The 16451-nt window shown below is 46.5% G+C and overlaps 1 protein-coding gene across 1 annotated transcript in view; it reads left to right on the top strand.

Annotated features, from left to right (window-relative positions):
* Positions 1 to 16451, top strand: part of LOC118928532 (nuclear envelope pore membrane protein POM 121C-like) — a 60865-nt gene that overhangs the window by 16711 nt on the left and 27703 nt on the right. The gene's annotated exons all lie outside the window — the stretch shown is intronic.

A 16451-nucleotide genomic window follows, 5' to 3' on the forward strand; every position in this document is an offset into this window, starting at 1 on the left:
TGTAAATAGTGCTCAGAAAAACATAGGGGTGATTCTGTTCTTTTCAAAATGGACTGCTGTATTCTCAGGGTAAATTCCTACGAGCGGTATTCCAGGGTCAAACGGTATTTCTGTTCTGAGCTTTTTGAGAAACCTCCATATTGCTTTCCACAATGCTTGAACGAATTTACATTCCCACCAACAGTGTAGGAGGGTTCCCCTCTCTCCACAACCTTGCCAACATTGGTTGTGGTTTGTCTTTTGGATGGTGGCGATCCTTACTGGTGTGAGGTGATATATCACTGTGGTTTTAATTTTCATTTCTCTGATGACAAGTGATGTGGTACATCTTTTCATGTGTCTATTGGCCACCTGAATTTCTTCTTTGGAGAACTCCCTGTTCAGCTCCCCTTCCCACATTTTTATTGGAATATTTGCACTTTGTTTGTTAAGGTGTGTTAGCTCTTGATATATTTTGGATGTCAACCCTTTATTGGATCTGTCATTTATGAATGTATTCTCCCACGCTATAGGATGCCCCTTTCTTCTGTTGATGGTGGCCTTACCTGTACAGAAGCTCTTAAGTTTGACATAGTCCCATTTGTTCATTTTTCCTTTCTTTCCCTGGAGAGATATATTCACGAAGAAGTCGCTCTTGTTTATGTCCAAGATATTTTCGCCTGTCTTTCTCTAAGAGGTTTATGGTTTCTTGGCTTACATTCGCGCATTTGATCAGTTTTGAATATACTTTTGTGTATGGGGTTAGACAATGATCCATGTTTTCTCCTTTTTGCAGCCATCACCTCCAGCTTTGGAGCTGTGACCCAACACACCAGCTGTGGGACCAGTACATCCGGGTTTGGCAACACCATCTCAGCGCCCTTCACATCTATGGTGTCAGCAGGCCCCACTGGCAGTGGGGGCTTTGGGACAGGCATGCCTGCCCCCCACAGCAGCCCTACCACCGGGGCACTTGGCGTTGGGTCAGTGCAGAGTGGGAGAACTGGTCCCAAGAACTCCTTTTGGGGAGCCTTAAAACCGAGCTCCCTGGGTGCAGCTGGCCAGAGCACACCAACTGCTTTCCCTGTGGCCAGCACGCCTCAGAACACTCCTGGGTTTGCAGGTGAGTTTTGGAATGGGTTCGGTCTGCAGTGCCAGGCGCTGTCTTGAGTGCTGACACAGTCTCCGCTTTCGGAGCCGTATGCTGTGGTGAAGATTTAGACGTTATCACAAAAGTTATCTGTGAACAGCTTCAGGTAGCAGTGTAACTCATCACCGGAGGAGTTATTTAGGAATTCAGCGGCAGCCTTTCTGGGACAATAGCAAACTGAGTCCATGGCTGCAGTTCCAGATTTGGGAGCAGGGGCAGCGGTGGGCGGTGAGGACTTTACAGCCACAGGAGCAAAGACCCAAAGGCAGAGATGAGCTTATATTTTCGTGAGCAGAGAAGAGCCAGGTGGGGCTAGAGGGTATAAAGGAATGTGGGATAAACTGACATGAAGAGAGAGACAGAAAGGAAGATCTTTCACGGCCTTTTAAAGTGATTTTTTTTCTTGGTATCTATCTACAGTTACCTTAAGAACATTATATTTATTTGACTTTCCTCTTCACCAAGTACCCCGCACAAACCCCATTAGGGTCACTGTCCTTCAGCTTAGTAACATGCTGTAGAATCACTGCTTGTCTTCTGTGTGTAGCCCAGTCATCCCCGTTCCGCCCCACATTATACATGCTAATCATAATGCCCCCTTTCTTTTTCCCTGCCCTTATCCCTCCCTTCCCACCCATCCTCCTCAGTCCCTTTGTCTTTGGTATCTGTTAGTCCATTCTTGGGTTCTGTGATTCTGCTGCTGTTTTGTTCCTTCAGTTTTTCCTTTGCTCTTATACTCCCGAGATGAATGAAATCATTTGGTACTTGTCTTTCTCCGCCTCGTGTATTTCACTGAGCATAATCCCCCCACGCTCCAACCATGTTGTTGCAAATGGTAGGATTCATTTTCTTCTTATGGCTGAATTATATTCCATTTGCATACATTCATCTACTGTTGGACACGTAGGTTGTTTCCATTTCTTGGCTGTTGTAAGTAGTGCTGCGATAAACATAGGGGTACATGTGTCTTTTTCAAAATTAGGCTGCTGTATTCTCAGGGTAAATTCCTAGGAGCGCTATTCCTGGGTCAAATGGTATTTCTGTTTTGAGCTTTTTGAGGAACCTCCACATTGCTTTCCACAATGTTTGAACGAATTTACATTCCCACCAACAGTGTAGGAGGGTTCCCCTCTCTCCACAACCTTGCCAACATTTGTTGTGGTTTGTCTTTTCGATGGTGGCGATCCTTACTGGTGTGAGGTGATATCTCACTGTGGTTTTAATTTTCATTTCTCTGATGACAAGTGGTGTGGTGCATCTTTTCATGTATCTGTTGGCCACCTGAATTTCTTCTTTGGAGAACTCCCTGTTCAGCTCCCCTGCTCACATTTTTATTGGAATATTTGCACTTTATTTGTTGAGGTGTGTTAGCTCTTGATATATTTTGGATGTCAACCCTTTATTGGATCTGTCATTTATGAATATATTCTCCCATGCTGTAGGATGCCCTTTTCTTCTGTTGATGGTGCCCTTACCTGTACAGAAGCTCTTAAGCTTGACATAGTCCTATTTGTTCATTTTTCCTTTCTTTCCCTGGAGAGATATGTTCACGAAGAAGTCGCTCTTGTTTATGTCCAAGATATTTTCGCCTGTCTTTCTCTAAGAGGTTTATGGTTTCTTGGCTTACATTCGGGGGTTCGATCAGTTTTGAATATACTTTTGTGTATGGGGTTAGACAATGATCCATGTTTGCTCCTTTTTTGCAGCCATCACCACCGGCTTTGGAGCTGTGACCCAGCACACCAGCTGTGGGACCAGTACATCCGGGTTTGGCAGCACCATCTCAGCGCCCTTCACATCTATGGTGTCAGCAGGCCCCACTGGCAGTGGCGGACTTGGGACAGGCGTGCCTGCCCCCCACAGCAGCCCTACCACCGGGGCACTTGGCTTTGGGTCAGGGCGGAGTGGGAGAACTGGTCCCAAGAACCCCTTTTGGGGAGCCTTAAAACCGAGCTCCCTGGGTGCAGCTGGCCAGAGCACACCAACTGCTTTCCATGTGGCCAGCACGCCTCAGAACACTCCTGGGTTTGCAGGTGAGTTTTGGAATGGGTTCGGTCTGCAGTGCCAGGCGCTGTCTTAAGTGCTGACACAGTCTCCGCTTTCGGAGCCGTATGCTTTGGTGAAGATTTAGACGTTATCACAAAAGTTATCTGTGAACAGATTCAGGTAGCAGTGTAACTCATAACCGTAGGAGCTATTTAGGTATTCAGCGACAGCCTTTCTGGGACAATAGCAAACTGAGGCCATGGCCGCAGTTCCAGGTTTGGGAGCAGGGGCAGCGGCGGGCGGTGAGGACTTTACAGGCACAGGAGCAAAGGCCCAAAGGCAGAGATGAGCTTATGTTTTCGTGAGCAGAGAAGAGCCAGGTGTGGCTAGAGGTTATAAAGGAAAGTGGGATAAACTGACATGAAGAGACAGGCAGAAAGGAAGATCATTCACAGCCTTTTAAAATGTTTTTTTTTCTTGGTATCTATCTACAATTACCTTAAGAACATTGTATTTATTTGGCTTCCCTCTTCACCAAGTACCCCGCACAAAACCCATTAGGGTCACTGTCCATCAGCTTAGTAACATGCTGTAGAATCACTGCTTGTCTTCTGTGTGTAGCCTAGCCATCCCCGTGCCGCCCCACATTATACATGCTAATCATAATGCCCCCTTTCTTTTTCCCTGCCCTTACCCACCCTTCCCACCTGTCTTCCTCAGTCCCTTTCTCTTTGGTGACTGGTAGTCCATTCTTGGGTTCTGTGATTCTGCTGCTGTTTTGTTCCTTCAGTTTTTCCTTTGCTCTTATACTCCCGAGATGAGTGAAATCATTTGGTACTTGTCTTTCTCCGCCTCGTTTATTTCACTGAGCATACCCCCCCTAGCTCCAACCATGTTGTTGCAAATGGTAGGATTCATTTTCTTCTTATGACTGAATTATATTCCATTTGCATACATTCATCTACTGTTGGACACGTAGGTTGTTTCCATTTCTTGGCTGTTGTAAGTAGTGCTGCGATAAACATAGGGGTACATGTGTCTTTTTCAAAATTAGGCTGCTGTATTCTCAGGGTAAATTCCTAGGAGCGCTATTCCTGGGTCAAATGGTATTTCTGTTTTGAGCTTTTTGAGGAACCTCCACATTGCTTTCCACAATGCTTGAACGAATTTACATTCCCACCAACAGTGTAGGAGGGTTCCCCTCTCTCCACAACCTTGCCAACATTTGTTGTGGTTTGTCTTTTCGATGGTGGCGATCCTTACTGGTGTGAGGTGATATCTCACTGTGGTTTTAATTTTCATTTCTCTGATGACAAGTGGTGTGGTGCATCTTTTCATGTATCTGTTGGCCACCTGAATTTCTTCTTTGGAGAACTCCCTGTTCAGCTCCCCTGCCCACATTTTTATTGGAATATTTGCACTGTGTTTGTTGAGGTGTGTTAGCTCTTGATATATTTTGGATGTCAACCCTTTATTGGATCTGTCATTTATGAATATATTCTCCCATGCTGTAGGATGCCCTTTTCTTCTGTTGATGGTGCCCTTACCTGTACAGAAGCTCTTAAGCTTGACATAGTCCCATTTGTTCATTTTTCTTTTCTTTCCCTGGAGAGATATGTTCACGAAGAAGTCGCTCTTGTTTATGTCCAAGATATTTTCGCCTGTCTTTCTCTAAGAGGTTTATGGTTTCTTGGCTTACATTCGGGGGTTCGATCAGTTTTGAATATACTTTTGTGTATGGGGTTAGACAATGATCCATGTTTGCTCCTTTTTTGCAGCCATCACCACCGGCTTTGGAGCTGTGACCCAGCCCACCAGCTGTGGGACCAGTACATCCGGGTTTGGCAGCACCATCTCAGCGCCCTTCACATCTATGGTGTCAGCAGGCCCCACTGGCAGTGGCGGACTTGGGACAGGCGTGCCTGCCCCCCACAGCAGCCCTACCACCGGGGCACTTGGCTTTGGGTCAGGGCGGAGTGGGAGAACTGGTCCCAAGAACCCCTTTTGGGGAGCCTTAAAACCGAGCTCCCTGGGTGCAGCTGGCCAGAGCACACCAACTGCTTTCCATGTGGCCAGCATGCCTCAGAACACTCCTGGGTTTGCAGGTGAGTTTTGGAATGGGTTCGGTCTGCAGTGCCAGGCGCTGTCTTAAGTGCTGACACAGTCTCCGCTTTCGGAGCCGTATGCTTTGGTGAAGATTTAGACGTTATCACAAAAGTTATCTGTGAACAGATTCAGGTAACAGTGTAACTCATAACCGGAGGAGCTATTTAGGTATTCAGCTGCAGCCTTTCTGGGACAATAGCAAACTGAGGCCATGGCCGCAGTTCCAGGTTTGGGAGCAGGGGCAGCGGCGGGCGGTGAGGACTTTACAGGCACAGGAGCAAAGGCCCAAAGGCAGAGATGAGCTTATGTTTTCGTGAGCAGAGAAGAGCCAGGTGTGGCTAGAGGTTATAAAGGAAAGTGGGATAAACTGACATGAAGAGACAGGCAGAAAGGAAGATCATTCACAGCCTTTTAAAATGTTTTTTTTTCTTGGTATCTATCTACAATTACCTTAAGAACATTGTATTTATTTGGCTTCCCTCTTCACCAAGTACCCCGCACAAAACCCATTAGGGTCACTGTCCATCAGCTTAGTAACATGCTGTAGAATCACTGCTTGTCTTCTGTGTGTAGCCTAGCCATCCCCGTGCCGCCCCACATTATACATGCTTATCATAATGCCCCCTTTCTTTTTCCCTGCCTTTACCCTCCCTTCCCTCCTGTCTTCCTCAGTCCCTTTCTCTTTGGTGACTGGTAGTCCATTCATGGGTTCTGTGATTCTGCTGCTGTTTTGTTCCTTCAGTTTTTCCTTTGCTCTTATACTCCCGAGATGAGTGAAATCATTTGGTACTTGTCTTTCTCCGCCTCGTTTATTTCACTGAGCATACCCCCCCTAGCTCCAACCATGTTGTTGCAAATGGTAGGATTCATTTTCTTCTTATGGCTGAATTATATTCCATTTGCATACATTCATCTACTGTTGGACACGTAGGTTGTTTCCATTTCTTGGCTGTTGTAAGTAGTGCTGCGATAAACATAGGGGTACATGTGTCTTTTTCAAAATTAGGCTGCTGTATTCTCAGGGTAAATTCCTAGGAGCGCTATTCCTGGGTCAAATGGTATTTCTGTTTTGAGCTTTTTGAGGAACCTCCACATTGCTTTCCACAATGCTTGAACGAATTTACATTCCCACCAACAGTGTAGGAGGGTTCCCCTCTCTCCACAACCTTGCCAACATTTGTTGTGGTTTGTCTTTTCGATGGTGGCGATCCTTACTGGTGTGAGGTGATATCTCACTGTGGTTTTAATTTTCATTTCTCTGATGACAAGTGGTGTGGTGCATCTTTTCATGTATCTGTTGGCCACCTGAATTTCTTCTTTGGAGAACTCCCTGTTCAGCTCCCCTGCCCACATTTTTATTGGAATATTTGCACTGTGTTTGTTGAGGTGTGTTAGCTCTTGATATATTTTGGATGTCAACCCTTTATTGGATCTGTCATTTATGAATATATTCTCCCATGCTGTAGGATGCCCTTTTCTTCTGTTGATGGTGCCCTTACCTGTACAGAAGCTCTTAAGCTTAACATAGTCCCATTTGTTCATTTTTCCTTTCTTTCCCTGAAGAGATATGTTCACGAAGAAGTCGCTCTTGTTTATGACCAAGATATTTTCGCCTGTCTTTCTCTAAGAGGTTTATGGTTTCTTGGCTTACATTCGGGGGTTCGATCAGTTTTGAACATACTTTTGTGTATGGGGTTAGACAATGATCCATGTTTGCTCCTTTTTTGCAGCCATCACCTCCGGCTTTGGAGCTGTGACTCAGCCCACCAGCTGTGGGACCAGTACATCCGGGTTTGGCAGCACCATCTCAGCGCCCTTCACATCTATGGTGTCAGCAGGCCCCACTGGCAGTGGCGGACTTGGGACAGGCGTGCCTGCCCCCCACAGCAGCCCTACCACCGGGGCACTTGGCTTTGGGTCAGGGCGGAGTGGGAGAACTGGTCCCAAGAACCCCTTTTGGGGAGCCTTAAAACCGAGCTCCCTGGGTGCAGCTGGCCAGAGCACACCAACTGCTTTCCATGTGGCCAGCATGCCTCAGAACACTCCTGGGTTTGGAGGTGAGTTTTGGAATGGGTTCGGTCTGCAGTGCCAGGCGCTGTCTTAAGTGCTGACACAGTCTCCGCTTTCGGAGCCGTATGCTGTGGTGAAGATTTAGACGTTATCACAAAAGTTATCTGTGAACAGATTCAGGTAACAGTGTAACTCATAACCGGAGGAGCTATTTAGGTATTCAGCTGCAGCCTTTCTGGGACAATAGCAAACTGAGGCCATGGCCGCAGTTCCAGGTTTGGAAGCAGGGGCAGCGGCGGGCTGTGAGGACTTTACAGGCACAGGAGCAAAGGCCCAAAGGCAGAGATGAGCTTATGTTTTCGTGAGCAGAGAAGAGCCTGGTGTGGCTAGAGGTTATAAAGGAAAGTGGGATAAACTGACATGAAGAGACAGGCAGAAAGGAAGATCATTCACAGCCTTTTAAAATGTTTTTTTTTCTTGGTATCTATCTACAATTACCTTAAGAACATTGTATTTATTTGGCTTCCCTCTTCACCAAGTACCCCGCACAAAACCCATTAGGGTCACTGTCCATCAGCTTAGTAACATGCTGTAGAATCACTGCTTGTCTTCTGTGTGTAGCCTAGCCATCCCCGTGCCGCCCCACATTATACATGCTTATCATAATGCCCCCTTTCTTTTTCCCTGCCTTTACCCTCCCTTCCCACCCGTCTTCCTCAGTCCCTTTCTCTTTGGTGACTGGTAGTCCATTCATGGGTTCTGTGATTCTGCTGCTGTTTTGTTCCTTCAGTTTTTCCTTTGCTCTTATACTCCCGAGATGAGTGAAATCATTTTTTACTTGTCTTTCTCCGCCTCGTTTATTTCACTGAGCATACCCCCCCTAGCTCCAACCATGTTGTTGCAAATGGTAGGATTCATTTTCTTCTTATGGCTGAATTATATTCCATTTGCATACTTTCATCTACTGTTGGACACGTAGGTTGTTTCCATTTCTTGGCTGTTGTAAGTAGTGGTGCGATAAACATAGGGGTACATGTGTCTTTTTCAAAATTAGGCTGCTGTATTCTCAGGGTAAATTCCTAGGAGCGCTATTCCTGGGTCAAATGGTATTTCTGTTTTGAGCTTTTTGAGGAACCTCCACATTGCTTTCCACAATGCTTGAACGAATTTACATTCCCACCAACAGTGTAGAAGGGTTCCCCTCTCTCCACAACCTTGCCAACATTTGTTGTGGTTTGTCTTTTCGATGGTGGCGATCCTTACTGGTGTGAGGTGATATCTCACTGTGGTTTTAATTTTCATTTCTCTGATGACAAGTGGTGTGGTGCATCTTTTCATGTATCTGTTGGCCACCTGAATTTCTTCTTTGGAGAACTCCCTGTTCAGCTCCCCTGCCCACATTTTTATTGGAATATTTGCACTGTGTTTGTTGAGGTGTGTTAGCTCTTGATATATTTTGGATGTCACCCCTTTATTGGATCTGTCATTTATGAATATATTCTCCCATGCTGTAGGATGCCCTTTTCTTCTGTTGATGGTGCCCTTACCTGTACAGAAGCTCTTAAGCTTAACATAGTCCCATTTGTTCATTTTTCCTTTCTTTCCCTGAAGAGATATGTTCACGAAGAAGTCGCTCTTGTTTATGACCAAGATATTTTCGCCTGTCTTTCTCTAAGAGGTTTATGGTTTCTTGGCTTACATTCGGGGGTTCGATCAGTTTTGAACATACTTTTGTGTATGGGGTTAGACAATGATCCATGTTTGCTCCTTTTTTGCAGCCATCACCTCCGGCTTTGGAGCTGTGACTCAGCCCACCAGCTGTGGGACCAGTACATCCGGGTTTGGCAGCACCATCTCAGCGCCCTTCACATCTATGGTGTCAGCAGGCCCCACTGGCAGTGGCGGACTTGGGACAGGCGTGCCTGCCCCCCACAGCAGCCCTACCACCGGGGCACTTGGCTTTGGGTCAGGGCGGAGTGGGAGAACTGGTCCCAAGAACCCCTTTTGGGGAGCCTTAAAACCGAGCTCCCTGGGTGCAGCTGGCCAGAGCACACCAACTGCTTTCCATGTGGCCAGCACGCCTCAGAACACTCCTGGGTTTGCAGGTGAGTTTTGCAATGGGTTCGGTCTGCAGTGCCAGGCGCTGTCTTAAGTGCTGACACAGTCTCCGCTTTCGGAGCCGTATGCTTTGGTGAAGATTTAGACGTTATCACCAAAGTTATCTGTGAACAGCTTCAGGTAGCAGTGTAACTCATCACCGGAGGAGCTATTTAGGTATTCAGCGGCATCCTTTCTGGGACAATAGCAAACTGAGGCCATGGCCGCAGTTCCAGGTTTGGGAGCAGGGGCAGCGGCGGGCGGTGAGGACTTTACAGGCACAGGAGCAAAGGCCCAAAGGCAGAGATGAGCTTATGTTTTCGTGAGCAGAGAAGAGCCAGGTGTGGCTAGAGGTTATAAAGGAAAGTGGGATAAACTGACATGAAGAGACAGGCAGAAAGGAAGATCATTCACAGCCTTTCAAAATGTTTTTTTTTCTTGGTATCTATCTACAATTACCTTAAGAGCATTGTATTTATTTGGCTTCCCTCTTCACCAAGTACCCCGCACAAACCCCGTTAGGGTCACTGTCCATCAGCTTAGTAACATGCTGTAGAATCACTGCTTGTCTTCTGTGTGTAGCCTAGCCATCCCCGTGCCGCCCCACATTATACATGCTAGTCATAATGCCCCCTTTCTTTTTCCCTGCCTTTACCCTCCCTTCCCACCCGTCTTCCTCAGTCCCTTTCTCTTTGGTGACTGGTAGTCCATTCTTGGGTTCTGTGATTCTGCTGCTGTTTTGTTCCTTCAGTTTTTCCTTTGCTCTTATACTCCCGAGATGAGTGAAATCATTTGGTACTTGTCTTTCTCCGCCTCGTTTATTTCACTGAGCATACCCCCCCTAGCTCCAACCATGTTGTTGCAAATGGTAGGATTCATTTTCTTCTTATGGCTGAATTATATTCCATTTGCATACATTCATCTACTGTTGGACACGTAGGTTGTTTCCATTTCTTGGCTGTTGTAGGTAGTGCTGCGATAAACATAGGGGTACATGTGTCTTTTTCAAAATTAGGCTGCTGTATTCTCAGGGTAAATTCCTAGGAGCGCTATTCCTGGGTCAAATGGTATTTCTGTTTTGAGCTTTTTGAGGAACCTCCATATTGCTTTCCACAATGCTTGAACGAATTTACATTCCCACCAACAGTGTAGGAGGGTTCCCCTCTCTCCACAACCTTGCCAACATTTGTTGTGGTTTGTCTTTTCGATGGTGGCGATCCTTACTGGTGTGAGGTGATATCTCACTGTGGTTTTAATTTTCATTTCTCTGATGACAAGTGGTGTGGTGCATCTTTTCATGTATCTGTTGGCCACCTGAATTTCTTCTTTGGAGAACTCCCTGTTCAGCTCCCCTGCCCACATTTTTATTGGAATATTTGCACTGTGTTTGTTGAGGTGTGTTAGCTCTTGATATATTTTGGATGTCAACCCTTTATTGGATCTGTCATTTATGAATATATTCTCCCATGCTGTAGGATGCCCTTTTCTTCTGTTGATGGTGCCCTTACCTGTACAGAAGCTCTTAAGCTTAACATAGTCCCATTTGTTCATTTTTCCTTTCTTTCCCTGAAGAGATATGTTCACGAAGAAGTCGCTCTTGTTTATGACCAAGATATTTTCGCCTGTCTTTCTCTAAGAGGTTTATGGTTTCTTGGCTTACATTCGGGGGTTCGATCAGTTTTGAACATACTTTTGTGTATGGGGTTAGACAATGATCCATGTTTGCTCCTTTTTTGCAGCCATCACCTCCGGCTTTGGAGCTGTGACTCAGCCCACCAGCTGTGGGACCAGTACATCCGGGTTTGGCAGCACCATCTCAGCGCCCTTCACATCTATGGTGTCAGCAGGCCCCACTGGCAGTGGCGGACTTGGGACAGGCGTGCCTGCCCCCCACAGCAGCCCTACCACCGGGGCACTTGGCTTTGGGTCAGGGCGGAGTGGGAGAACTGGTCCCAAGAACCCCTTTTGGGGAGCCTTAAAACCGAGCTCCCTGGGTGCAGCTGGCCAGAGCACACCAACTGCTTTCCATGTGGCCAGCATGCCTCAGAACACTCCTGGGTTTGGAGGTGAGTTTTGGAATGGGTTCGGTCTGCAGTGCCAGGCGCTGTCTTAAGTGCTGACACAGTCTCCGCTTTCGGAGCCGTATGCTTTGGTGAAGATTTAGACGTTATCACAAAAGTTATCTGTGAACAGATTCAGGTAACAGTGTAACTCATAACCGGAGGAGCTATTTAGGTATTCAGCTGCAGCCTTTCTGGGACAATAGCAAACTGAGGCCATGGCCGCAGTTCCAGGTTTGGAAGCAGGGGCAGCGGCGGGCTGTGAGGACTTTACAGGCACAGGAGCAAAGGCCCAAAGGCAGAGATGAGCTTATGTTTTCGTGAGCAGAGAAGAGCCTGGTGTGGCTAGAGGTTATAAAGGAAAGTGGGATAAACTGACATGAAGAGACAGGCAGAAAGGAAGATCATTCACAGCCTTTTAAAATGTTTTTTTTTCTTGGTATCTATCTACAATTACCTTAAGAACATTGTATTTATTTGGCTTCCCTCTTCACCAAGTACCCCGCACAAAACCCATTAGGGTCACTGTCCATCAGCTTAGTAACATGCTGTAGAATCACTGCTTGTCTTCTGTGTGTAGCCTAGCCATCCCCGTGCCGCCCCACATTATACATGCTTATCATAATGCCCCCTTTCTTTTTCCCTGCCTTTACCCTCCCTTCCCACCCGTCTTCCTCAGTCCCTTTCTCTTTGGTGACTGGTAGTCCATTCATGGGTTCTGTGATTCTGCTGCTGTTTTGTTCCTTCAGTTTTTCCTTTGCTCTTATACTCCCGAGATGAGTGAAATCATTTTTTACTTGTCTTTCTCCGCCTCGTTTATTTCACTGAGCATACCCCCCCTAGCTCCAACCATGTTGTTGCAAATGGTAGGATTCATTTTCTTCTTATGGCTGAATTATATTCCATTTGCATACTTTCATCTACTGTTGGACACGTAGGTTGTTTCCATTTCTTGGCTGTTGTAAGTAGTGGTGCGATAAACATAGGGGTACATGTGTCTTTTTCAAAATTAGGCTGCTGTATTCTCAGGGTAAATTCCTAGGAGCGCTATTCCTGGGTCAAATGGTATTTCTGTTTTGAGCTTTTTGAGGAACCTCCACATTGCTTTCCACAATGCTTGAACGAATTTACATTCCCACCAACAGTGTAGAAGGGTTCCCCTCTCTCCACAACCTTGCCAACATTTGTTGTGGTTTGTCTTTTCGATGGTGGCGATCCTTACTGGTGTGAGGTGATATCTCACTGTGGTTTTAATTTTCATTTCTCTGATGACAAGTGGTGTGGTGCATCTTTTCATGTATCTGTTGGCCACCTGAATTTCTTCTTTGGAGAACTCCCTGTTCAGCTCCCCTGCCCACATTTTTATTGGAATATTTGCACTGTGTTTGTTGAGGTGTGTTAGCTCTTGATATATTTTGGATGTCACCCCTTTATTGGATCTGTCATTTATGAATATATTCTCCCATGCTGTAGGATGCCCTTTTCTTCTGTTGATGGTGCCCTTACCTGTACAGAAGCTCTTAAGCTTAACATAGTCCCATTTGTTCATTTTTCCTTTCTTTCCCTGAAGAGATATGTTCACGAAGAAGTCGCTCTTGTTTATGACCAAGATATTTTCGCCTGTCTTTCTCTAAGAGGTTTATGGTTTCTTGGCTTACATTCGGGGGTTCGATCAGTTTTGAACATACTTTTGTGTATGGGGTTAGACAATGATCCATGTTTGCTCCTTTTTTGCAGCCATCACCTCCGGCTTTGGAGCTGTGACTCAGCCCACCAGCTGTGGGACCAGTACATCCGGGTTTGGCAGCACCATCTCAGCGCCCTTCACATCTATGGTGTCAGCAGGCCCCACTGGCAGTGGCGGACTTGGGACAGGCGTGCCTGCCCCCCACAGCAGCCCTACCACCGGGGCACTTGGCTTTGGGTCAGGGCGGAGTGGGAGAACTGGTCCCAAGAACCCCTTTTGGGGAGCCTTAAAACCGAGCTCCCTGGGTGCAGCTGGCCAGAGCACACCAACTGCTTTCCATGTGGCCAGCACGCCTCAGAACACTCCTGGGTTTGGAGGTGAGTTTTGGAATGGGTTCGGTCTGCAGTGCCAGGCGCTGTCTTAAGTGCTGACACAGTCTCCGCTTTCGGAGCCGTATGCTTTGGTGAAGATTTAGACGTTATCACCAAAGTTATCTGTGAACAGCTTCAGGTAGCAGTGTAACTCATCACCGGAGGAGCTATTTAGGTATTCAGCGGCATCCTTTCTGGGACAATAGCAAACTGAGGCCATGGCCGCAGTTCCAGGTTTGGGAGCAGGGGCAGCGGCGGGCGGTGAGGACTTTACAGGCACAGGAGCAAAGGCCCAAAGGCAGAGATGAGCTTATGTTTTCGTGAGCAGAGAAGAGCCAGGTGTGGCTAGAGGTTATAAAGGAAAGTGGGATAAACTGACATGAAGAGACAGGCAGAAAGGAAGATCATTCACAGCCTTTCAAAATGTTTTTTTTTCTTGGTATCTATCTACAATTACCTTAAGAGCATTGTATTTATTTGGCTTCCCTCTTCACCAAGTACCCCGCACAAACCCCATTAGGGTCACTGTCCATCAGCTTAGTAACATGCTGTAGAATCACTGCTTGTCTTCTGTGTGTAGCCTAGCCATCCCCGTGCCGCCCCACATTATACATGCTAGTCATAATGCCCCCTTTCTTTTTCCCTGCCTTTACCCTCCCTTCCCACCCGTCTTCCTCAGTCCCTTTCTCTTTGGTGACTGGTAGTCCATTCTTGGGTTCTGTGATTCTGCTGCTGTTTTGTTCCTTCAGTTTTTCCTTTGCTCTTATACTCCCGAGATGAGTGAAATCATTTGGTACTTGTCTTTCTCCGCCTCGTTTATTTCACTGAGCATACCCCCCCTAGCTCCAACCATGTTGTTGCAAATGGTAGGATTCATTTTCTTCTTATGGCTGAATTATATTCCATTTGCATACATTCATCTACTTTTGGACACGTAGGTTCTTTCCATTTCTTGGCTGTTGTAAGTAGTGCTGCGATAAACTTAGGGGTACATGTGTCTTTTTCAAAATTAGGCTGCTGTATTCTCAGGGTAAATTCCTAGGAGCGCTATTCCTGGGTCAAATGGTATTTCTGTTTTGAGCTTTTTGAGGAACCTCCATATTGCTTTCCACAATGCTTGAACGAATTTACATTCCCACCAACAGTGTAGGAGGGTTCCCCTCTCTCCACAACCTTGCCAACATTTGTTGTGGTTTGTCTTTTCGATGGTGGCGATCCTTACTGGTGTGAGGTGATATCTCACTGTGGTTTTAATTTTCATTTCTCTGATGACAAGTGGTGTGGTGCATCTTTTCATGTATCTGTTGTCCACCTGAATTTCTTCTTTGGAGAACTCCCTGTTCAGCTCCCCTGCCCACATTTTTATTGGAATATTTGCACTTTGTTTGTTGAGGTGTGTTAGCTCTTGATATATTTTGGATGTCAACCCTTTATTGGATCTGTCATTTATGAATATATTCTCCCATGCTGTAGGATGCCCTTTTCTTCTGTTGATGGTGCCCTTACCTGTACAGAAGCTCTTAAGCTTGACATAGTCCTATTTGTTCATTTTTCCTTTCTTTCCCTGGAGAGATATGTTCACGAAGAAGTCGCTCTTGTTTATGTCCAAGATATTTTCGCCTGTCTTTCTCTAAGAGGTTTATGGTTTCTTGGCTTACATTCGGGGGTTCGATCAGTTTTGAATATACTTTTGTGTATGGGGTTAGACAATGATCCATGTTTGCTCCTTTTTTGCAGCCATCACCACCGGCTTTGGAGCTGTGACCCAGCACACCAGCTGTGGGACCAGTACATCCGGGTTTGGCAGCACCATCTCAGCGCCCTTCACATCTATGGTGTCAGCAGGCCCCACTGACAGTGGGGGATTTGGGACAGGCGTGCCTGCCACCCACAGCAGCCCTACCACCGCGGCACTTGGCTTTGGGTCAGGGCGGAGTGGGAGAACTGGTCCCAAGAACCCCTTTTGGGGAGCCTTAAAACCGAGCTCCCTGGGTGCAGCTGGCCAGAGCACACCAACTGCTTTCCATGTGGCCAGCACGCCTCAGAACACTCCTGGGTTTGCAGGTGAGTTTTGCAATGGGTTCGGTCTGCAGTGCCAGGCGCTGTCTTAAGTGCTGACACAGTCTCCGCTTTCGGAGCCGTATGCTTTGGTGAAGATTTAGACGTTATCACAAAAGTTATCTGTGAACAACTTCAGGTAGCAGTGTAACTCATAACCGTAGGAGCTATTTAGGTATTCAGCGACAGCCTTTCTGGGACAATAGCAAACTGAGGCCATGGCCGCAGTTCCAGGTTTGGGAGCAGGGGCAGCGGCGGGCGGTGAGGACTTTACAGGCACAGGAGCAAAGGCCCAAAGGCAGAGATGAGCTTATGTTTTCGTGAGCAGAGAAGAGCCAGGTGTGGCTAGAGGTTATAAAGGAAAGTGGGATAAACTGACATGAAGAGACAGGCAGAAAGGAAGATCATTCACAGCCTTTTAAAATGTTTTTTTTTCTTGGTATCTATCTACAATTACCTTAAGAACATTGTATTTATTTGGCTTCCCTCTTCACCAAGTATCCCGCACAAACCCCATTAGGGTCACTGTCCATCAGCTTAGTAACATGCTGTAGAATCACTGCTTGTCTTCTGTGTGTAGCCTAGCCATCCCCGTGCCGCCCCACATTATACATGCTAATCATAATGCCCCCTTTCTTTTTCCCTGCCCTTACCCACCCTTCCCACCTGTCTTCCTCAGTCCCTTTCTCTTTGGTGACTGGTAGTCCATTCTTGGGTTCTGTGATTCTGCTGCTGTTTTGTTCCTTCAGTTTTTCCTTTGCTCTTATACTCCCGAGATGAGTGAAATCATTTGGTACTTGTCTTTCTCCTCCTCGTTTATTTCACTGAGCATACCCCCCCTAGCTCCAACCATGTTGTTGCAAATGGTAGGATTCATTTTCTTCTTATGACTGAATTATATTCCATTTGCATACATTCATCTACTGTTGGACACGTAGGTTGTTTCC

This window comes from Manis pentadactyla, unplaced genomic scaffold (genome assembly GCF_030020395.1).
Source record: "Manis pentadactyla isolate mManPen7 unplaced genomic scaffold, mManPen7.hap1 scaffold_295, whole genome shotgun sequence".
Taxonomy (NCBI): Eukaryota; Metazoa; Chordata; class Mammalia; order Pholidota; family Manidae; genus Manis; species Manis pentadactyla.